The sequence below is a fragment of the Onychomys torridus genome, chromosome 2 (genome assembly GCF_903995425.1).
Source record: "Onychomys torridus chromosome 2, mOncTor1.1, whole genome shotgun sequence".
In the NCBI taxonomy this organism is placed as follows: Eukaryota; Metazoa; Chordata; class Mammalia; order Rodentia; family Cricetidae; genus Onychomys; species Onychomys torridus.
Window position 1 is genome coordinate 28,890,204 of NC_050444.1, and position 23,574 is coordinate 28,913,777.

General features: G+C 38.8%; 1 protein-coding gene across 3 annotated transcripts in view; it reads right to left on the reverse strand.

The window, feature by feature from the left end:
- The window catches only part of Pkia (cAMP-dependent protein kinase inhibitor alpha), a 75,601-nt gene extending 53,507 nt beyond the window's left edge, over positions 1-22,094 (reverse strand). The window contains exon 1 of one of the 3 annotated variants that reach the window (XM_036179598.1): positions 21,946-22,094. The gene's annotated coding sequence lies outside the window, so the exon portion shown is untranslated. Of the gene's footprint in view, positions 1-21,732; positions 21,860-21,945 lie in introns of those variants that run through there. The other 2 variants (XM_036179595.1, XM_036179596.1) reach the window with 2 other exon arrangements.
- Between the last annotated feature and the right edge of the window lie 1,480 nt (positions 22,095-23,574).

A 23,574-nucleotide genomic window follows, 5' to 3' on the forward strand; every position in this document is an offset into this window, starting at 1 on the left:
TCAAAGTCCATCATATTGTTTTTTAACCAGAATTATTTTGAAAATCGTATTTCTTTATTCTTCCTCACCGTGCCTGTCCCCAAGATGACTATGAAGAAGCCACAGGGCATGCTCTAGTTGTTTGGCCCTTTCTTCCATATTTCTGTGATTTCAATCATTCATAATTATAAACAAATTTGGGAGTAATGCATCATGTTCATCTTGTATATGTTACTTAATATGGTCCCTCATGGCTGAAGTCTCTGTGAAGACATCAGGATCGATTCAAGCATCAGACGTCATGATGGTCTAGAGAGAGGGGGTGTTTTATAATTGATGCATTCATCCAAAACTTTAAGTTGTAAAATGATAGCAGTTACTAAGTAAGCTCTTAAAATTAAACCATCTCAAAGAAAGACAGCATTGTAAAACCTTTCTATGAAGTTAATTTAAAGAATAATCTTCAATCTTAAATAAAAGTTTTTCTGCAATATTTTTTTTCATTATAACACGGCCAGATTTTGACTCCTATTGTGCACAGTTGCTATTGGCTTTTTCTCTTCAAGAAAAAAAAATCCCAATTCATGTCAGATGTGTCTTATCATAAAACACTGAAACATATAACCCTGTGAGTTAAGGAAACAAGAGAAGTATTATCTCCACAATGCAGATAGTAGTATACAGCTCCTTATTTTAGGGCACTAGGATTTTGTGGTTTCATTTCTTTGTTTTCCTTACTGCATTCAAAGTTTGTAAACACACACACACACACACACACACACACACACACACACACACACATACACAAACACAAACACAAGAAAATCCACTACTTTAGAGATACAGCTATTTATAAAAATCCACATCTATAAAGACTGACGTCAAGCTAAAAACAATCCTAGGTAGAATTTCCCTTTTAAATGTAATTAATGACAACCTCTGCCTCTTTGATTATAGGGCACAATGTCTAGGATGCTAATTTTTACACGATGACAAAGTGTCACCCTTTGAATATACTGGCAAAGGAGCACATTTTCTAAGACAATGCAGCTTTTGCAAGTGGTTTCCAAGGAAACCCAATTGAGGCGTTAGCATAATCTTAAAATTAGCAGTTTTAGTTGATTGGTTACTAAGGCAGATGACTTAGTAGGTTTCCACCATTGAAGAAACCCTCACTGTATCACAAGAAGCATCCTGGGGCTAGTTACTGGTACTAATTTTATAAACCATAGCAAATCTAGGCTCCCCAGATAGTCTGTGTTCTTGTTCTTCATGCTAACAGAGTGGGACTGAACACAGAAGCCCTTGTGGGAAGTTTGGACATGAAAACAATTGTCATGTAGGATGACAATTCAGCTGAACAAACCAAAATAATAGAGCTGACTCAATAAAAACGGTTATCAACTTGTGAGTTAGCGTTTATTAAACGATGTGTATCAGCTTACACTGTGCCAGAGCTATTTCAAGGGGGATCTTGTTAGTCAGCTCCATTAAAAAAGAAAAAAAAAAAAAGAAAGAAAAAGAAAAAAACAAGTAATTTCTTCTCTATAACGTTGTTGTTGGTTGTTATAACAATGGTATTTCGATCACAGCCCACAATTAATATTCTACAGCAATTATCCAAAGTAACCTGGTTTTGCTTGTTAGGTGTTGTCTTCTAAGGGCATCAAACAGTTTTCCAAAATTTTCTACAGAGGTGGGGAAAACAATAGGGCTTCTCAGTGTTGAATTAGAAAACAAAATCATGAGAGGAGAGATCTGACAGTTTTCTTTTCACAGAAACCTGAGGGCATTCCTTACTCCCCTACCCCTCTCTCTTTCTTCTGCTTCTGTCCTTCCCTTCCTCACTCCTGTTTTTCTTTCTCTTTCCCATGATGCATGCTTCCACACAGTGGCAGTTGTGGAATACCATTCTCCTCCTGTTTCTTTGCTGTATCCAATTGGGAAGGCATTTTTCACACACTGCAATTCAGAGTTTAACATTAAGGAATATATGATGTGCAGTAGATACAATTTAACTTAATCAGTTCCCTATTATTAACTACTTAATTTATTTTTTCTTATTTTAGATGAATGTACAAGTCATGTTCATGAAAATCTCTTTTCTTATACTTCTTAGTAGTGTTGTCACAAGGTTTAATAAGAATAATTATGGGTTGTTTGGTCTAGATGGAGTTAATGAGCAAACCCAATATGTGTGTGAGTGAAGGTCATAGTGTGTACTAATTGATGTTTTCCCCTACTACCACAATACACGTTTACTTTGCCTGCCCAACCTATGAGTACATTGGAGGGTTTGATTTCTGAATTGGTATGTTAAAATATAAATGTACTAATAAATTTTTAATAACTAGCCCCATGCAACTTTCCAGGGTCAATTTGCTTTGTATTTAAATGTCAGCAACATTCATCCATTTGAGTAGTTTGTCCACGTTGGATGTTAGACAATGACAAAGGAGTTACAGCTCAGGGTACTGTTCTATCAATTACAGTAAAAACATGTAAGATGTAAACTATTGACTTCTCCAATGTGAGGCTTTATCTAGGGGAGGGGTGGAGACAATATGAAGAGTAGGAGGAGATAATTCAAAACTAAGAGATCACCTGCATGCAATGATCTTAAAAATTCAGTGCTGAGTTCATGAAGAAATCTTTTTTTATATATATTTGTGTTTTAATTTTACATATCAGCCATGGGCTCCCCTGTCCTCTCCCCGCCCCATCCCCACCTTCCCCCCAGTCCCTCCCCTCCATTCCCATCTCCTCCAGGGCCAAGACTCCCCTGGGGATTCATTTAAACCTGGTGGATTCAGTACAGGCAGGTCCAGTCCCCTCCTTCCAGGCTGAGCAAAGTGTCCCTGCATAAGCCCAAGGTTCCAAACAGCCAGCTCATGCACTAAGGACAGTTCCCGGTCCCACAGCCTGGGTGCCTCCCAAACAGTTCAAGCTATTCAATTGTCTCACTTATCCAGAGGGCCTGATCCAGTTGGGGGCTCCACAGCTTTTGGTTCATAATTCATGTGTTTCCATTAGTTTGGCTATTTGTCCCTGTGCTTTTTCCAATCTTGGTCTCAACAATTCACACTCTTACAGTCCCACCTTACTGGCATAAAAACCGACATGTGGACCAATGGAATCAAATTCAAGACCCTGACATTAACCCGCACACCTATGAACATATAATTTTTGACAAAGAAGCCAAAAGAGTACAATGGAGAAAAGAAAGCATCTTCAACAAATGGTGCTGGCATAACTGGATGTCAACATGTAGAAGGCTGCAAATAGATCCATATCTGTCACCATGCACAAAACTTAAGTCCAAGTGGATCAAAGACCTCAACATAAATCCAGTTACTCTGAACCTGATAGAGGAGAAAGTAAGAAGTAGTCTTGAATGCATTGGCACGGGAGATCACTTCCTAAATATAACACCAGTAGCACAGACACTGAGAGAAACAATTAATCAATGGGACCTGTTGAAACTGAGAAGCTTTTGTAGAGCAAAGGACACAGTCAATAAGACAAAGAGACAGCCTACAGAATGGGAAAAGTTCTTCACCAACCCCACATCTGACAGAGGGCTGGTATCCAGAATATATAAAGAACTCAAGAAATTAGACATCAAAATGCCCAACAGTCCAATTAAGAAATGGGCTATAGAACTAAACAGAGAATTCTCAACAGAGGAAGCTCAAATGGCTGAAAGACATTTAAGGAATTGCTCAACATCCCTAATTATCTGGGAAATGCAAATCAAAACGACTCTGAAGAAATCTTAAGAACCATGAGGACAATGAGTTCACTCTATGAGAGAAGCATCTGTGCCCCTTCTGTTTAACACCACAGGTTTGATTAGGGTCATTTAATAATGTTAGTTTGTTTATTAGCTGTAAAAGCATATTATAATAAAATGGGTTTCATGTGCATTCTGCTTGGGGAAATCAAATGCCTGGCAGAATAGATGTCCTGAAAAGTATCATAGAAATCAGAACATTTACCAGCTCTTCAGGAGGCTTGTGCCTTGGTTAGCATAGGACAATTAGAAGAGAGAGAGAAGGTGATGTAGCCATGGCAAATTTGGAACAGTAAAACATGCCTGAACTACCAGGACTTGGTGTTTGTTCTAGGTTAATTTAATAGACAATAAAATAACAGTAATTTTAGTAGAAACAAAGACATAGTGAAACACAACATCAACACTTTTAATTAAGACACAATTCATATCAATTTACACAGCAGAAAACTATTTCCTGGTTGATGGTAAAGGAATGTCATGATAAAGAAGTTCTCTGGTTTTGAATTTTGGTTGGCACTACACGCCAACTTCTACACATCAAGAAGAGGAGGTAGAGATATTGTAAAAGCCAAAGGCTCAGGACTTGGCTGTCAATTTGTAACTTCTGTATTGGACAGGAAAGCTGCACTCTCGAAATCTCAACAGTGTGGTAGCTTAAGGAAGACCCAAATGATGGCAACACCAGTTGACAAGCCAACCTGAATAGAAGTCTCATAGGACTCTAACTATAGGTGAAAAGCTATAGGCAATTAATAGCTACTATGAAGGGGAAAATCAATCATCCCCGAAGATGAGCCTTCTATGTGACTGGTCCTCCAAAACCTAAACATATGAGCTAAACAACATTAAATAACTCTACAGGCACCAAGCATGCATGTGCTACACACACACACACACACACACACACACAAAGAAAAACCACTTATATATATAAAATAATGCAAAATTTTAAATCCAAACATACACATTCAACTGAGATTTCATTTGTACACATTTCCATACCTTTTTCCTGTTTGATTCTTGATTTAAGAATACTTCCTTAATAGTCTTCCTTGAAAACTGAAGTGCAGCATGTATACTCTCCTACTAACAGTTTATTGTGAGTTCCTAGTACACTGAGTGCCTGATACCTAACATAACAAAAGTCTTATGTTATCTTGAATAAAACCCATAACTGTTTTAGGCTGCAGTAAAGGAAAACAAAAATGGTACAAACTGCAATAACATGTGACTAACCCAGAGTAAACGTGAACATAACTGCAATTACTTGCTAACAAAGACACAGACAGGATCTGACAGGTCTGAATTTAGAGGGATGGTGAATGGCTTATAATAGACATGCTATCATTTTCTGAGTACGTATTTAAAGTTAGATATTGAGTCAAGAGCATGCAAGTTTTGCTGTGCTTCAAATGAACCTTGACTCATTTCCATGGAATCAGCAGTGAAAAGATAAACATCTACTGGGCTACTGTATGAAACCCACTCTGCTGCATGGAGAAGAAATAGAACAAATGTCTGATATCCAAGATATTTGCTGCACTTGCTTTAGAAGCTAAGGCAGTGGAAAGAAAGAACAGGAAAATCCCTGCTGGGGACCTTTACACACACTGACCCTATGTATTAGTGAGTGCTGTAACTTGGTCTATTGCATCCTTCTTTAATGGAGGTGTAGCTATGAGACAAGGTAGACAGAATTAGATTTTTACCATCGGACCAAGTTGCCTCCCTCCTGATAAAAGCTATATATTTTCTTCAGTCTCCCTGACGATGTAAACCTAATTTAATACCTTACTGGGGAACTGACCATGGTGATGTAAGTCTACAATCCTAATACTTGAAAGGTTGAGGTAGAAAGACAAAGAAGTTGACATCAGCTTAGACTTCACAGAAAGTTCAAGTACTAGTTGTGATACACATCAAGTTCAAGACCAGCCTTGGGCTATGTGTTGGCCAATTTTATGTCAACATGACTCAAGCTAATGTCATTGGAGAGCAGGTACCTCAACTGAGAAATTGGCTGAATAAGATTGGACTATAGGCCAACCTGTGGGACATTTTTCCCCCACTACCCTGCTGCTCCCTTCCTCCTTCCTTCTCTCCCTCCCTCCTTCCTTCCCTCTCTCCCCCTCCCTCCATCTCTCCCTCCATCCCTCCCTTTCTTCCTTCCTTCCTTGCTTTTTCTTTTTTGAGACAGGGTTTCTTTGTGTAGCCCTGGCTGTCCTGGAACTTGCTCTGTAGACCAGACTAGCCTAGAACTTAGAGATCCAACTGGTTCTGCCTCTGTTTCCCCAGTGCTGGGATTAAAGGCGTGGGCCATCACTATCGAGTATGACATTTTCTTAATCAGTGATTGATGTGGGAGGGCACAGCCTGCTGTGGGTGGAACCAGTCCTTAGCTGCTGGTCCTGGGTTCAATAAGAAAGCAGGCAGAGCAAGCCCTGAGGAGTAAGCCAGTAAGAAGCACCCCTCCATGGCCTCTGCATCAGCTCCTGCATCCATGCTCTCACCTGTCTTGGGTTCCTGTCTTGGTTTCTCCCAGTGGACTGTGATTCAGGTTATGTCAGCCAAATAAACCCTTTCCTTTCTATGTTGCCTTTATGGTGTTTCATCACAGCAACCTAAACTTTAAGACAGGCTATGATAGAAAGACCCACCTCAGAAACCAAAAAAAAGCTTACTAAATTCGATGCCTTTTTGCACAAAAGTGTGTATAACCAGAAGTAAGTTGAGAGCTAAAGGTGGAAATATATCTGATAATAATTTTATGAAAGGTAGAATTATTGCGGCAAAAATTACTGTAATTATTCATATTACAATATGAGGCTGTCACAGGGTTTTACTTGCGATAATTCAAAATCCATGTGTTATCTCTATCTGATAATATTCATAGAGATATAATCCTAATAAATGCAGAAGTATTTATTCTATTAAAGTCTCTGTAGGCCTTTAAATTGAACTTCACTCTAGTATAGGGCATAACAAAATGAGCAAGGTTTTGCTATCTCTTCCTCCACTCCAGTTTGGTAAATGTTTGTCGAACAAAGGGAAGAGATGGAAACTTCTGTGTTCATGATAGGGCTTGAGAAAGTAGACTCTCACAACAGATCACCTAATTTTAATCCTCTATTTCCTGTGCAGTCATGGATAATGTGCTCAATTATTCTATGCCTCGGTAGCCCTTCTGTGAAAGCGGAATAATAACATGCTCTTCTAGGATTGCTGTGAGCAAAACTTCATTTGGCTTGAAAACAGCTTTAGCACAGAGTTAGTGCATTGATATTTCTCACCTCACTGGCTGTATGACACATTTAGATGTGGAAACATGGTGCTTGATGTGAGCAGCTGATTGGCTAAATGGAGAAAAATATAATCATAATTATTCTGTTAGTTTCTTTTTTAAAGACATGTGTGTGTGTGTGTGTGTGTGTGTGTGTGTGTGTGTGTGTGTGTGTGTGTGTGTAATAGAAATCAGCACATACTCTCAATGGCTGAGCCATTTCTTCAGCCCCATTCTTCTAGCATCTTGCTTTTTACAACTGAAAAAAACGAAATCACCAGTCTCTGACATTTTAGCAGCCAATGTGCACACTGAAAATCTGTCTTTGAAAGAGGGCTGTCACTATAGGACATTAAAAAAACAGAAATAATAGACAATCAAGTTTCACTTCACTAGTTAATGACGCTACATACAAAAACCCTTCGAAAAATTCATACAGAAAAAAAAAATTTCTAGTACTAAGAACACATTTTGTGTTTCAATAACAGCAAGTGACTAATTCTTAAATGAAAACCTGTTGACTAAAGCTAGAAATATAAATATATTTCTTTTCTTGCTTTATTCCTATATTTCTTGTAGGAGCTGAAAGAATACCCAGCAGGTGTCAAACTATTTGGAAAAAAACAAAAACAAAAACGGGCTATAGTGATGATGTTTCAGAAGCATTAAATAATACAAATCTCATAGATGGGTTATTTAACTATTGTATATTTGAAAGATGCTTAATCAAAATGAATTATATTTGTATAATGTAGTTATAAGAAAGAATTTTCTGTGCACTTTGTATACCTTTAAAAATGGGAGATTATAAAGTTTTGTGTTGCAATTAGATTCAATTTACAGAAATAATGTTATAGTATGGGAAATGAATCTTAAATTGGACCTAGTGAATGTGTATATCCTTAAATCATGTAATAAGATCTCAGTAATGGTGGAATTACACAAGTACAAACTAGATTGGAATTATTCAAGTCAGGTTCCTCATCAGTACTGTCTGTGCTTGCTTACTCACATTGCAATCTTCAAGTAGTGTGTATGGTATATTCATAAGTAGTTGATAATCAAAAGGTACACGCACTAGGATATGGTTAGGGGTGAAGTAGAAGAGTGAACCACACTTGAGAGGATGTTAACTGGGTCCATCTGGCTTGATGCAAAAAGCCTGCACAGAGGTCTTCCTGGTGTAGTTTGCAGTGGGGATTGCTGAGGGATCAGTACTCAGGAGCAGACTGGAGCCTAGTTCTCACTTGTGTGATCATATCTTACATACTGTAGCAGAAGGAAAGTACTGCTTCAGCCTTGCCTCGAAATGAGTTTGATTTGGCACTGCTGTTTATTATGGATGCTCCTTAAATTGGCACATTACCACCATGAACTTCCAGTGTCTTGTTCTTCCAGCTTCAGAGTTGGTATGGTCTACTGAAAGAACGGACACTGAGATGCTTTGAGGATTATATGATGCCTGTAAAACATACTTGATTGTATTTAGTCAGGGATGAGGAATAATTCATCTTCCCCTACTATATTTGCATTTTCAGTCTAGTTGTTCACGAAAGCTATGAAACATTCACCTTTTAGCATCTTTGCCTCACTTTTAACAATGGTCAGCTAGTAAATGTATCTGCACAAGTAAATCCCCCCCTGAGTCTGGAAGCAGTGTGTAGATGTTAAATGTACCTGATACAGCAGATAAGCACACACTGACTCTCTCTTGGCTTAAGCACTAACAACTGATTTTTCAATTTTCAATTTTGTTTGGACCTTTCTCTCTCTCTCTCTCCATATATATATTGACTGACACATTGGAAAGCTTATGTAAAACTCCAGATTTTTTCTTTTAATGAATTTATGTATTAGATTTTAAAATTCTGAATGGACTTTATAGAATTGTTACTTAACATCTATTCTGCTAATAATTCGTGAGAGTCATAAGGTAAGACAGAATAAGCACTGTGAGTTATTTGTTAATTTTATCAAGGTCACAATTATATAGTACAATAATTTGAAAACTCTTAATATCAAATATATTTTACCATCAATAGGTACCTATAATTTATAAAACAATTGTATAAGCTATATTCCCAAACCCTACATCATTTCATTATTATCTTTATAATAATATGTGATTAATGAGGCAGAAACTCTAGTATTTATTATTAATTTTTTTGACACAGGGTTTCTCTGTGTAACTCTGGCTATCCTGGAATGCTCTCCAAAGACAAGCCTGGCCTTGAACTCAGAGATCCATCTATCTCCACCTCCTAAGTGTTGGGATTAAGAGCATGTGACTCCCAAGTGCTGGAATGAAGAGCAAGTGACTCCCAAGTGCTGGGATTAAAGGTGTGTGCCACCACCGCCGGTCTAAGTGGGGCAGACACTCTAAATGAGGGACTTTTTTTTATAATATGAAATTTCAAAGAGCAATTTTGAGAAATCATAACAGTGACATCAGTAACTTTCAATTTGATTGACCCTAAAGTTGTAGTACTTTTAACCTGTTAATATTTTATAGTTGAACTAAAATTCCTAAACTACCATTGTTATTAAGAAATACAAATCACAGACACAGAGTCATGATGTAACCAACCTGCCGTGAATAGATGACATCCAAAGTTGAGGATACTTTCTGTATAGCTAATCCAGGAATCAATCTATCCTAATCCCACATCTATATATACTCAGAATACGTACAAGTATATATACTACACTACACAGTTGTGTAAAAAAAAATCTACTTTATATCAAACTGCTGAATCACAGTGTGATTATTAAGCACTGTATTTAAAGTTAGAAATAGAAATGGTTCTAGGTATTTTTGCTATTAATGTAAATTGAAATTGTTATTAAAGTCCTGTAAAGTTGAAAAATCTAAGTTGAACAATCTTTAATTAGGGGCAATACACACACATACACACATATAATGTTTCACAAATTAATAAAATGTAAATATTGAATAATACATAAATATTTTTCTCTAAAAGGAATTTCTGTTTGTACAATTTAGTACATGATTAAATATATTATAACCATGTAATTTCATCATAGCATGTTTTGAGAAATGTATCATCAAGTAATCCTATCATTGTGGGAAGACCACCAAGTGTATTGTAGTGAAGATGTCTGCATCAGTGGCTGACAGAGTCCTACAGGACCTTGAGTGAATATACAGTCAGCTGTTGAGCACAATATGTTATACATTACTACCTATTTAATAAATTGTCCAAATGTACACTTATATTTAGATACAATTATCTTATTATATTCATATATATCATTAATAAATATATATATATATATAAATCATTAATATATATCATATATTAATATCATTATATATCATTAATCCTAAGAGAAATTTATTATGGAGAAGAGGGGTTTTTTTTTGTTTTTTTTCGAGACAGGGTTTCTCCTTGTAGCTTTGCGCCTTTTTCCTGGAACTCACTTGGTAGCCCAGGCTGGCCTCGAACTCACAGAGATCCGCCTGCCTCTGCCTCCCAAGTGCTGGGATTAAAGGCGTGCGCCGCCGCCACCACCACCCGGCATGGTGAAGATTTTTAAAAAGAGTTTTTTCCCTTTCTATTCTAATGGATAGGTCTAGCCTTTAGGCATTTTTTTTTTTTTTACTATAATTTTACTCTGAGGTAATACAGAAGAATGCCAGTATAACTGTGTAACTCAGGGTATTTGTTAAATGAATTATTTACATGAAAGTGTAATGAGACTAAACTTATGATGAAGTTTGACATAAATATAATTGAAATCAGTAATCAGCTATTTTTAAAGACCTGGCTAATATTCTCCTAGAGTTATGATGGTGAAGACAGATGAATAAATGTCAGATCAGATTTGGTTTTCTGACTTAAAAAAAAAAAAATCACAGCTCCTTTGGTCCATGTTCTAGTTTGAGCTCAGTAACTCTCTTCTTAGATTCTAGGATGAGAGGGCACTCTGCCAAGAACAGACAAGTGTGAGCATCGCAGGGCACAGTTGGTTTCTTCCTTTTCTCTCCACATTCTCGAACATAAAAAGTAAGGGGTCCATAACAAATACTCCCGATGATGTTCAGTAGCCATGGCAATGTCTGAGTTCTAAAACACTCCGTTCACTTAGGACTAGAGAGGCACTGTGACACATGGCCTGAATAACAGACAGATGAGAAATATTCCTTTGCATTGGACGATGTATTGCTCAAAGGAGGAAATCCCATGAGAAGGGCAGAAACACTTAGTTGCTGAAAAAACAATCTAAGTTTGTATGCTGTTCAAGCTAAAAGACCAGTGTTCAGGCCTTTGTTTCCCCATAATTGAGTAGTAGTAATAAGTCAGTAGTAATATACATTTTTTAAACATGTAAATAAATATCTATAATTAAGGTTTTATACAGTACATGTGCAGATATTAAAATGCAACTCTATTTTCTTTGTAAAAATTTATTCAGAAAACATGTATTATTCAAATTTTAATGAAATTCAACTTTGTAGTGATCAAGTATTTGAAATAGAAAGGTCATGAATATACACACACACATAATCTATAATTATTTATTCACATATAACTAACTAAAGAAAATTGGCTTATAACATACATAAAACACTTCTATTCATCTGTGATAAATGTACAAATGCAGAAATGTGCATCTTTCACAGAGGTATTTTCCTTGTTCTCAAGGCAACATTTCAGAATGAGACTAGGCCCCACGTCCAGTCTTTGATGAATATCTAATGAGTTTGCTGTGCCCATATATTGGCTTCCATTGAGGAGATGTTCACTAGTGATGTATGCTTTTCACCCGAGGCAATGATGATATTCTATCCCGAGGTGAACATAAAGAGATCAGTGCAGCTATGGCTGTCAATCACCCCAGATAGCTCACTTAAAAACTGTTTTCATTAAAGTACATGTGTATGTGTTTGTATATAGGTATGTGCATGTGAGTACAGGTGCCTGTAAAGGCCAGAAGGGAGCATTGGATACCCTGAAGCTGAAGTTACAGGGAGTTGTTAAGTTTCTGGATGTGGATGCTGGGAGACAAACTTGGGTCTTCTGAAAGGGCAATATGCACTCTTAACAGCTGAGCCTTCTCTCGAGCTGCGACATACTAATTTTGAACTATGATTCCCCTATTATAGAATGCATAAGGTCTTTGATTTTTTTTTTTTACCAGTTTCATTGAGCACAAATAAATGATCCATGTAAATAAGACCAAGCCATACAATAACAACAAAACACTGAAATCTGCTTTTCAAGAATTCCCTTAATAGTCATCATATCACAGAATTTGTGTTTCAGGCATTGCATTTTTAAAATACTAGTTTAAAGTTGTTGTTAATTAAATCTAATTAGCTGTACCTAGTAATGAATCATTCTGTGAATATTAAATTTTGTGAGCTTCAAATATAAATGCATGCAGCAGACCAAACCCAGCTCTGTTTCATGTACCATATAGATACAGATCAATTTTCCTTTTTGATAATTTAACTATTTTGATTAGTTATATAAAATTTCACCCATTAAAAAAGTATGTTCAAAATGCATTGTCATAAAGTCTCAAAAAATTAAATAAAAAATTGTTTAAAAAATTTTGTTTATCATTTCCTCAGATGGTGAGCAGCAGCCACTTAGGCTCTTGTTTGAGGCAGATGTAGACATTAGTAGTGTTTATGGATTAAAGCTATCCTTTCCTTAGGGATTCAACACTGTCACTGGAAAAAGAAAATAGCAACTGTGTTTCTCCAGGGGAGGGGCAACTCCATTTGTTCATGGCACTTGGCTTCTGAAATCAACACCCCCACATAACATCCTCACTGCCATCCCATAGTCAGTGAGAAGTGCGAGTAGACACAGGACAGAATTCAGAGAGGAAAGAAGATGCCAGTCACTTGCATCAGATTATCCAATCAGTTGCTTGAAAGTCAAAAATAGAAGCTGAGTCTAATCCCCACAGGACTGCAGGATCAGAGCCCATTGCTTTGAAATAGCACTCCAGGAGGCTCAGGCATGCTCAAATAACTCACCTTGCTAAAGAATGGATTACAAACCCAATTTCATGTGACACATTGAGAACCTAAGTGGTTGCCCAAACTACTCAAAATTTAAAAAAAAAAAAAAAAAAAAAAAAAAAAAAGGAAAGGGAACTGGAGAGCCCAGTGGTCAGTGTACATGTTTTAACTGATCTTGGAAAGGACCGAAGAGTTGCATTAGGATGCTGTGAAAAATTACTGTCAATTTATTTGAAGAAAAAAATTAAAGCAAAGAAATCCACACTAACCTTATACTCAAGCAACCTGAAATCAACTTGACTTCTTCCTTTCATGACATTTCACTGCCTTCTCCTCTCATTTCCCATGCTGCTTACTAGGAAGGAGAATTTAAACACTGCAAATATTTTTGTGTAATAAGTTACTGTCTTTTCTTTCTAAGATAATGGAGACATCAAGCCCCACCCCCTGTTCAATGAGCTTGTCTTCCGTCAGATCATTTTACATAAGATTTAATTTGGGGGTGAATAGTGACTTCACAATGTCACACGATGGCATTACAGGTCTATTGGCTCAAATCGTCATTTATGTGGAATTGAAATGAGTAGGTTTTGGTGAAAGAGAGAGAGAGAGAGAGAGAGAGAGAGAGAGAGAGAGAGAGAGAGAGAGAGAGAATAGGTTAGAAGAGAGTGTCAGATTCTTCCCTGGGACTGAAGTTATAGACAGTTGTGAGCCATGTGTAAGTGCTGGCAATTTACCCAGATCCCCTGGAAGCCTGGAAGAGCAGTCAGTGCTCTTCTTAAAGCCTGATCCCCAGCCCCAGTTTTTACTCTATTGAGAGCCATCAAACAAGATGACACTCAGTCACAAGGCCCTGTCAAAACTTCACTTGAGGAGAATGCTAACATAGTCTTCTCAGAATAAATCCTTCTCAAAAACCAGCAAGAATACTTTATAATTAGAAACAAAAACGTGTGATTTTTTTTTTCCAAAAAATCTGATATTACTGACATACTACCAGTTAGTAGTGAAAATCTGCTGGTCTTTAAAGCTAAGCTCACGTTTGAGGACTAGGAAAGATTATTAACAGCAATTCAAATATTGAGATCTGGCTGTCCCCTCCCTATAGGACAGTTATTAAGAGAAGCTGAGCATGAAGGAACAGGGATGAAAGTATAAGAAGAGGCAATAAAGATATTTACTGACTTTTCTGTTTATTCAGTTAAATTCAAAGTTACACAACAGAAGGATTCAATAGACTGTATGCACTACAGCTATAATCTCAACGAAAAGCTTAAAGCTTGTACCTTTTTTCTCATAGAAGCTGCCATGTATGGTTTAAGAAGGGTCCACATGGTTCATATATGCAAAGGTCAGAAGGGTATTTTAAGATTGCTCTTCTGAGAAACAAAGACAACAGCAAGTAAGAAGAGAGCTGTCTATCAATAAGTCTCTCCATCTCTAGCAACAAAGGAAAAACATCCACAAAATACCACTGTTATCTGTCTAGGGCCTATTTTGTGGGATGATTTTGTTCGTTAAATATAAATCCTTGCAACCAATTAGTTTTAAATGTTCCTTAAATATATGCCACAATATTCATCCTTTCATCTTTATATTATAGTGTTTCTCCTCCCCTGTACAAGACAACTAAGGCACACTTATGCAGTGAGTAGTTACATCCCCTAGTTCCATTGATGCTTTCGATATTCCAAACACTGGAAAATTCAGCTTAAGTACTAGCTGGTGGATTTTTTAAATGTGTTTCAAGAAAAGAAAGTGGGGAACAGCTTTTATCAAATTGGCATAGGAGATAACATCCTGAACAGAACACCAATAATGCAGGTACTAAGATTAACAATTAATAAATGGGACATGAGACTGAAAAGCTTCTGTAAGTCAAAGGACACTGTCAATAAGACAAAATGGCAGTATACAGAATGAGAAAAGATCTTCACCAACTTCACATCTGACAGAGGACTAATATCCAATATATTAAGGACTCAAGAAAATGTCTATCAACAAACTAAATAATCCAAACAAAAAATTGGTACAGATATAAACAGAATTCTCAATAGAGGAAACTCAAATGGCTGAGAAACACTTAATGAAATGTTCAACATCAGTAGTCATCAGGAAAATGCAAATCAAAATAATGCTGAGATTCCATCTTGCACCTATCAGAATGGCTAAGATCAAAAACACAAGTGACAGCTCATGCTGGAGAGGACGTGGAGCCAGAGGAACACTCCTCTACCCCTGGTGGGAATGCAAACTGTACATACTCTTTGGAAATAAATGTGAAGATTCCTGAGAAAATTAGGAAGAGATCTACCTTAAGACCCAGCTATACCACTCCTGGGTATATACCCCCAAAATGCTCCATCCTACCACAAGGACTTGCTCAACTATGTTCACAGCAGCTTTATTCATAATAGCCAGAAACTGGAAACAACCTAGATGTCCCTAAACCTAAGAATGGATAAGAAAACATGGTATATTTACACAATGGAGTATTACTCAGCTGTTAAAAACAAAAATGAAAAAAACAAACAAACAAACAAACAAACAGCTGGTTTGTGGTGGCGCACGCCTTTAATCCCAGCATTCATGAGGCAGAGACAGGTGGATCTCTGAGTTTGAGGCCAGATTGTTCTAAAAAGTGAGTTCCAGGATAGCAAGGCCTACACATAGAAACCCTGTCTTGAAAAACAAAAACAAAAAACCAATAACATCTTGAAATCTGCAGGCAAATGAAAGGAAGTAGAAAAAAACCATCCTGAGTGAGGTAACCCAGAATCAGAAAGACAAACATGGTATGTACTCACTTATAAATGGATATTAGCTGTAAAGGATAACCATGGGAGAGTCCACAGACCCAGAGAGGCTACATAACAAGGATGGCTTAAGTGGGGACACAAGGATCTCCCTGGGAAGAGGAACTAGAACAGATCACATGGATGGATGGCTGGGGTTGGGAATAGGAGGGATCAGGTCGTGGTAGGGGGAGAAAACACTGGAAGAAACGACTAGAATTGGGATGAAGTTGAGGCAAGGTGCAATGGAAACCTGGGGCAAGGGAAACTCCACAGAAGCTATGAGAATAACCCTAGCAAAGAAAGTAATGGGGGACACAGAGCCTGAGCCAACCATCTTCTGTAACTGGAAAGGCCTCAAGTGGAGGGACTGGGACACTCACCAAGCCACAAAACCTTTGACCTACAGTTTTTCCTGTCTCCAGAGTGTTCTGGGACCAGAGCCTAGCAGAATCTTCATCAAAGAGACCAGAGAGACTTCAGCAACTCATGGGAGAAGATGCAGAGTCCCACTGCCAAACATCAGGCAGAACTTGGGAGTACCAAGGACAAGGGGGAGGAAGGATCTGAGGAACCAGAGGGGTCAGGGACACCAGGAGAACATGACCCACAGAATCAATTGACTGGGACTCATGGGTGTTTGCAGAGGCCAAGGGGCTGTAGGGGTCTTACATAGGTCCCCTGCATATGTGTTATGGCTGGATAGCTTGATGTTTCTGTGAGATTCATAACAGTGGGAGTGGGGGCTGTCGCTGCCTCATTTGCCTACTTGTGGGATCTTTTTTTCCTTTTGTGTCACCTCATCCAGTCTTCAAGTGATGGTATGGACCTGGTCTTATTGTAGCCTATTATGCCTTGCTAGGCTGATGTCCCTGGGAGACCTGCTCTTTTCTGAGGGGAGGTGGATTTGGGGAACAGTGGAGGTAGTGGGGAGAGACTGGGGGAAGGAGGGAGGGGAAACTGCAATCTGGATGTACTATATGAGAAAAACGAAAAGGATACACCAGGAAGACAAAGGATATTTCCATAAAGCTGGTCCATACATTTGAACTTAAAAACAGATCATGCTTTAGATTAGGCGAGATACAAAGATCCATTTCTGGAACTTAAGACAAAGAAAAATTGCTACAGATCATTTTACATTAATTCAACGTTGTTAGAAGACTTGACATCTGTGATGCACTGGCACTATCCTGAAATGACAGAATATGTGAGACTTGAAATCTTCCAATATTTATGCAGAGTGTTTTCCTTTGCAAACTACAAATGAAAAAATGTGAGACTCTCTCCTTACTCAGATTATGCTAGATGGATTCCCTTTTATTACTTGGATTCATTTACAAGATTGTTGGAACTGGTTCAGCCATAAACATAAATACTATCTGCTGAAGAAGATCACAATTTTCATAATTAGTTTACATATTCAAACCTAAATGTTTATGCCTACTTCCACCAAATGTAAAATGAGGTAACTTTTATATTATATATAAACAGGATATACAACTTTATGTTATATACATATAACTGCTATGTCCATAACAATATAACCATGGCTTGAAATCACAAGAACTATGAACTTAATACATACTTATAAACTGTTTTTGACTGAATAAATTATGGCATACACATAGAAAACTGGTAAATATTATTAATTTTCTAAAAAGCATAATGCATTTAAAAACATAATGTACTGAAAGTGTTCTGCAACTAAAAATTACAAAATCCAGTATATGCATAGAATAAAATAGCTTCAAATTAGAATGAAATCCTGACACATGGTGGTATGGATGAATTCTGAATGCATTGTGCTAAGTGTAAAAAGCCAGACATAATAAGACAACTAGTGTAATATTTCTATTTTTTATGACAAAATAGACAATTTTATAGGCACAGATACAGAGAGAACTAGGGCCTGAAGAGAATAAAGACTGATGGATTATTATTTGATGCACAGAGAGTCTGTTTAAGATGATGAAAACATTCTTAAAATGGATAGCATATTCTTTGTAGAACATTTCAAATGTATGTAATTAAATGAGTTGAAATGGTAAATTGATGTGTTATATAATTTCAAATCTTACATAGTTAAATTACTATACTAATTTTAAGATACATAAAACTTATATACATTATATATGTTCTAGTATCCCAAAAGTGTGTACGCTGTCACATTTTTAAAAATTAACAAAATACACTATAAAATTTCAATTTATTTCATGAGTGGGGATAGTCGAAGTTTTCTTAAAAATTACACTAAGTTTTGGGGGTTATACAGTGTCATATTTTGGCTAGAAACCAAAAGATTTAAGGGGAATGTAGAGAAAGTGACAGCTGAGGGTGTCCTTTTGAGTTTTCAATCTCTCCTTCTTGATTTTTTGTTCTTATGACACCCGTTTGAATTAACAGCGGCTATGCCAGCTAGTTCCAGCCTCATACATTCCAGATGAGAATTTTAATGCATTTCTCTTTATTCAAGGCCATATGTGTCTCCTTACACTGGAAATTGCTTGGCAGATGAACATAATTTATCATTGTTTCCTTTAGTTGACAAAGACAAATAAATTTCTGCAGCTAGCAATATTAAGAATAAATTACAAATGAAGAAGATATAAATTTTTCTAATGATAAATGAGTGTGTCTCAAAGTGGACTACAGCAGTCAACTTCTGGCAGTGTTCCTCTACACATTTGTCAACACAGTAATCTAAGTGTGGGTCCCTTAGTCATGAAAGATCCATGAACATTTTCCCTGGATACACAGAGCTGGGCAAAGTCCCGCACTTTGTTTTGTATGTCTGCATTTGATAAAGAGACAGTGCACCTTCACATGAAAGGTTAGTGTAAGACATGAAAAACAATAGGGATTTAGACAAAGGAGAAGAAAGCTTATCTCATTAGAGAAGGCATCATGGAAGAGCCAGGGGCAGCTATGAAAAAGACCTGGCAGGATGGCTAACCATGCCTTTTATCAGGAGGCGTGTAGAGGAATGAATTCATGTATGGCTGGGCATGGATTACTTTGAAAGGGTTACTGAGCTGCATGAAGAGCTCTCACTCTGCATGGTAGGTATTATTTATCATAAATACTGAAAAAAGTAGAGTATTGCAGAACTCTGTCCATTAAGACACTGCTAGTAATATTCAAAGTAGCTTTTTGTGTTTGTTTGAGATAGGGTTCCATACTTCAGCTCAGAACTCCAATATAACACCATTTTCCCTACTCATTCTCAGTAGAGGAACTGGATAAACAAAAATGACATGTATTCCTTTGTCTTTTTCATTTTTTCATTATTTCAACTCAAGGCTATTTTGAGTGCAGCAAACGGCAGCCATACAAAGCACAGCATATCTTTTGTCACGAGAAGTCAACTCCAACCTCTCAATTTGCCCCTGCTAAGGATCTGATATTGCTGCCTGCTAGACATGACGGGGCCCCGTGTGGTGTGAAAGCAACTGACTGACTTCAATTCTACCTTGTCAAACATACAGGAATGCTTGCAGCTCATTTAGCACCTAGTTCTGTGAAGCATTCTATTCTCCATTCCTTCATTTCTGAACACCAACCAGCTAGTTCATTCTCTTTTTCACCCGAGAAACTTGCAAAGTAAGGAAATACAATAATAAATCAATTCTAGTCGAAGCACCATTGGTGTGTGCATGTGAGTATATGTGCATGTGTAGCTGTGTGAGTGTGTGTGTGAGAGTGGGTGAGTTTCTACTTAGAGCTCTAAGTTTATAAATATTTCTCAAAATTGTTTAAACATAACAAGGTCCATATCTGGAGTTCCGTATGGGTCCTGTCCTCTTCATTTGTACCAGAATGAAAATTTCATCTTTAAATTGTTTTCTTCCCTTCAACTTAGTAGATTTGTTTCCAGTGAAAACATTGGCAGGCATCCTACAGGCTCACCAAGCTCCAGCCCCTTGATCCTGAACCGATGTCTTTCCTCAGAAACCAAATAACAGAATCTTAGAATTTTTAACCACTATTGGGATGTTCTCAGATAGCTCTCTCTCTTAACCAAAACATATAGTTCTTAGCATTATAGAAATTGTTTTTATTCCTGTAGGATCCAGTGATCATTATATAATCAGACTTAGATTTAGAAAGCATTGAGCTAAGTTTTTTTTTAAGGGACTGTTTATATTTATTATAAAATTAGTTCTTTTCCAGAAGAAAGTGATTGATGCATTAAGTATTTTTAAATCAGTAAAGGTCATGGTAGTAAGGACTTCCCCTCATGCCCAAATCTTATTCTTTGTTTCCTTTACTCGAAGATGTTATTGAGTCAAAACTCTAGAATCTCAAGTGTTAAATACCTGAAATACGAACCACGTTCAAAACACAATCACAACAATAAACAAACAGAAATGGCCCCCAGTTCCTGAAAATCCCCGAGACAGGGTGTGGAGTGGACCATTTTGTGGTGGGCATCCCCTCGCTCTGCTCAGATACTGAAGGTGGAGACAAAGGAACAAATCCAAATCTTCCTAGAGTGGATTTCTCACAAGGGATTTCTAATTAGAAAAGTAAAACCAGAGCACATTGGAATTAGCCCGCCTTCAGAGAATTCACACACGGGAAGGAGAGACAAGCAACCGTGACAGTTTAGGTTCAATTCTGTTGTCTTCTTCATTGCCTTATTACCACCTTTCCTACTGAATGAAACCGCATGGCTGTTGAGTCAAACCGCTTTTCCAATTTCAAGTGTCGGGATGACAGATCTTGAAAATTCAATGGAATTTTGGCTCATGGACTCCCACAATCTGGCTTACTGTAACTGCTCTGGTGGTGAGGCAGACATTCGCAGCACCCACCACAGCCATCTTAACCGCTTCGCATCATATTCAGATGGATGCAAGTAGGTGGCAACAGGAATAAGGACTTGGGCTGGGAGGGGGGGTGCGGAGGGGGAGAAGACTGGCAGTGGCGCCTCAGAATGTGAAGGACCTCTATATGAGGAGACACACCTGGGATGAGCAAATAATCCAAGCCTGGGATTGGGCAGACCGCCGGGCTTTCTGTCTGCCAATGGGAAAGCCCCATTTGGAGGTTATTGAGGAATCCTAGCTCATTTTTTGGAATGGTTGCCCCAAACTCTGATAGCTAATTTTCTTACATCCCTGAGAGCTAGAATTTTTTTTTTTTTTTTTAAAGAGAACTACATAAACTGCTATTTCCCGTGTTTCTCTATCCATGGCTGTACAGAGAGAACTGCCTGCAGAGCCCAAGTCTGTTTTCCCACTCAAGCCGTTGTGACTAGCCAACCAGAATGACTGCAAGAAAGGCAGTTAGAGAAAACCATGTTGGTCCTGAGCCGAAAGCAGAGCTTTTCATTCTATGCATCCGGGGGAAAGTACCCCGGTCATAGTATGTTAAGGGAATACCCAATAAGGAACCCTGAGAGAGGCAATGCCCTTTTTGGGTCCTTGATAAAGTCAGCCACGGAACTGAAGGAGCATGAGAGAGGATGAGTTGATCTGTGAGTAGATACAGCATCTTTGTAAATCAATGAACTGATTGACAGGGAAGATGAAAATGAAGGGAGAAACTGCCAAGTGCAGCCCACAGCAAGCCGAACTCGGGAGGAGAGCGAAGTTTTCCCTCCACCCGGACTCCCAAAGGCACAGCATTGAAGCGAGCAGGTGTTATGACATTGAGGTGAATGAAGAAACACCCTGATACCAGGGATGATAGAGAACCAAAGAAGCCACAGAGAGGCAAGATTACTGACGACTTCCCCAACTGCTCCCAAGGACACGATGCTCCCAAGCCATGATCGAATGAAGGTGGAAGACACAAGGTAAAACGGGCACTCAGACTGTTTCACATCTCGAATCCTCCTTAGTGTCTAAACCAACATGCTACGGAAATGGTCGATCACCTTTAAGAGCTGGAGGCTGAAAGCCCCTTTGTTTGCTGGGGAACATCTCTCCTCCCCTTTCCAATGCAAGGCTGATCAACCTTTCACTCCCTTACTCCTTTTCCCACTGCAGAACGCAGCAGGGTCATCTCTTCTTTTCCGGGTCTTACAAAGCCAGTCATCACCCAGGCGGAAAGCCCGGCTCAGGGCGGCTAGCGCGGGCTAGCGGCTTACCTTCCGGATGGAGAGGCGCGTCCTGGCTGCCCCGGGCTGCAGTCCCGCTGTCTGGCCGCTGGTGCTGGGATCTACGGGATCGCGCGGCCCCCGCCCCGCCCCACCTGCAGCTGCAGCCGCCGCTGGCTACTCCAGGCGGGCCGCATGAAGTCATCCCCCGCCGGAGCAGCGCACTTCGAGCGAGCCGCGGGGGGAGACGCTCCTCTCTGGGAGGCAGACCACCACATCTGCCAGCTGCACCCAACACACGCTGCTCCCCGGCGTGAAGGCTGCTCTTCTGTAGACGATTTTGCACACGCGGCCTTGCCGGATTGTGCAATAAAAGAGAAGGGACAGACAGACTTTCTCTGCCTTTGCTTCCTGTCCTCCCCTATCACTGCGGCTGTTTGGACAGCTCCATCTGACTGTGTGGGTTTCCCAGCCTCTCCATCTTCCTTATCAGTACTGTTCATTTCACTGAATTTGAGGGCTGATTGTCTATTGAAATAAACAGTCAAATACTCCGGAAAAAATTTTTTTAAGTGGGCAATCGGTCTTTTTAAATACAGCACAGCACGATTCACTTGCTTTTAACATACACATACACACACACACACACACACACACACACACACACACACAGCAGTTATGAAAGCTGAATGCTTTGGAACTCTCATCTTCCTGCTCTTGTGATAGAATGGGGTTCTCCCAACTCAGTGAAGACGGGCAGAACACAGAAATCACCCAAGGACACAGATGAGGGTCATCCCAGGATTTTAGGGCTGTTCGCTAGTGGACAGATGTGCCTATCAACACCCTACCCTCTCCCTCTGCTCTTCTTACCCACCAGTCCCCGCATTTTGGGGAAACTGTCTGGGTGCAAGCTATAATATTTGAAAACCAAGAGGCAGAATTCACATCTACAGATGGTTGTAACTCCCAAAGGATTTCTCAGAATTTCCCTTGGGGAAAAAAAATAAAGGTCCGGGTGCACACAACCCTCCTGTCCTTGTCTCTTTAAATTAGCAGCAACTGTTAAGGTTGTTATATTTCTCCCTCCATGCTCCTGCTTTTTTTCCTTCCAAGTTACTGACCAAATCAGCGGTTTAGGGGCTTGGTGGCCGCTGAGGATTTTCAGTCTTTGCTGCTTGGCCAGGGTTTCTTTCCCCACCAAATCAATTCCAAGCAGGGATTTTCCTTGTCACCAGCATTCTGCAGGATGGAGGTTCCTGATTTGACTTACTTTGGCCTTCCCCGTGATCGTTAGTTACATCTTGTGGGTATTACCCTGGGAGTCTAGCCAGCGTCTTACACTGAAATTGCACAAGGTCACAGAAGATACTAAATGAAAACTTCCTTCTCCTCTATCAGTTCCAGAACAGAGGAGTAGGGTAGCCAACAGAGATAACAAACAAAAGTAGTAAGTCAGAATTTGGCGTGTGCAGTGTGCGCACTTGAAATCCGGGACAACTTAGACTATCTCTATGACTTATTTTCCTAAGATTAAGCCCTCTGTCCATTCGCAGAATGCTGAATTCTTAACTTGCATCATAGAGGTATAGGCATATAGTCCACAATTGTAGAATAAGGTTGAGAAATAACATCTTAATTTCACTTATATCTAGCTTAAATTAGCCTTGAATGTGTACT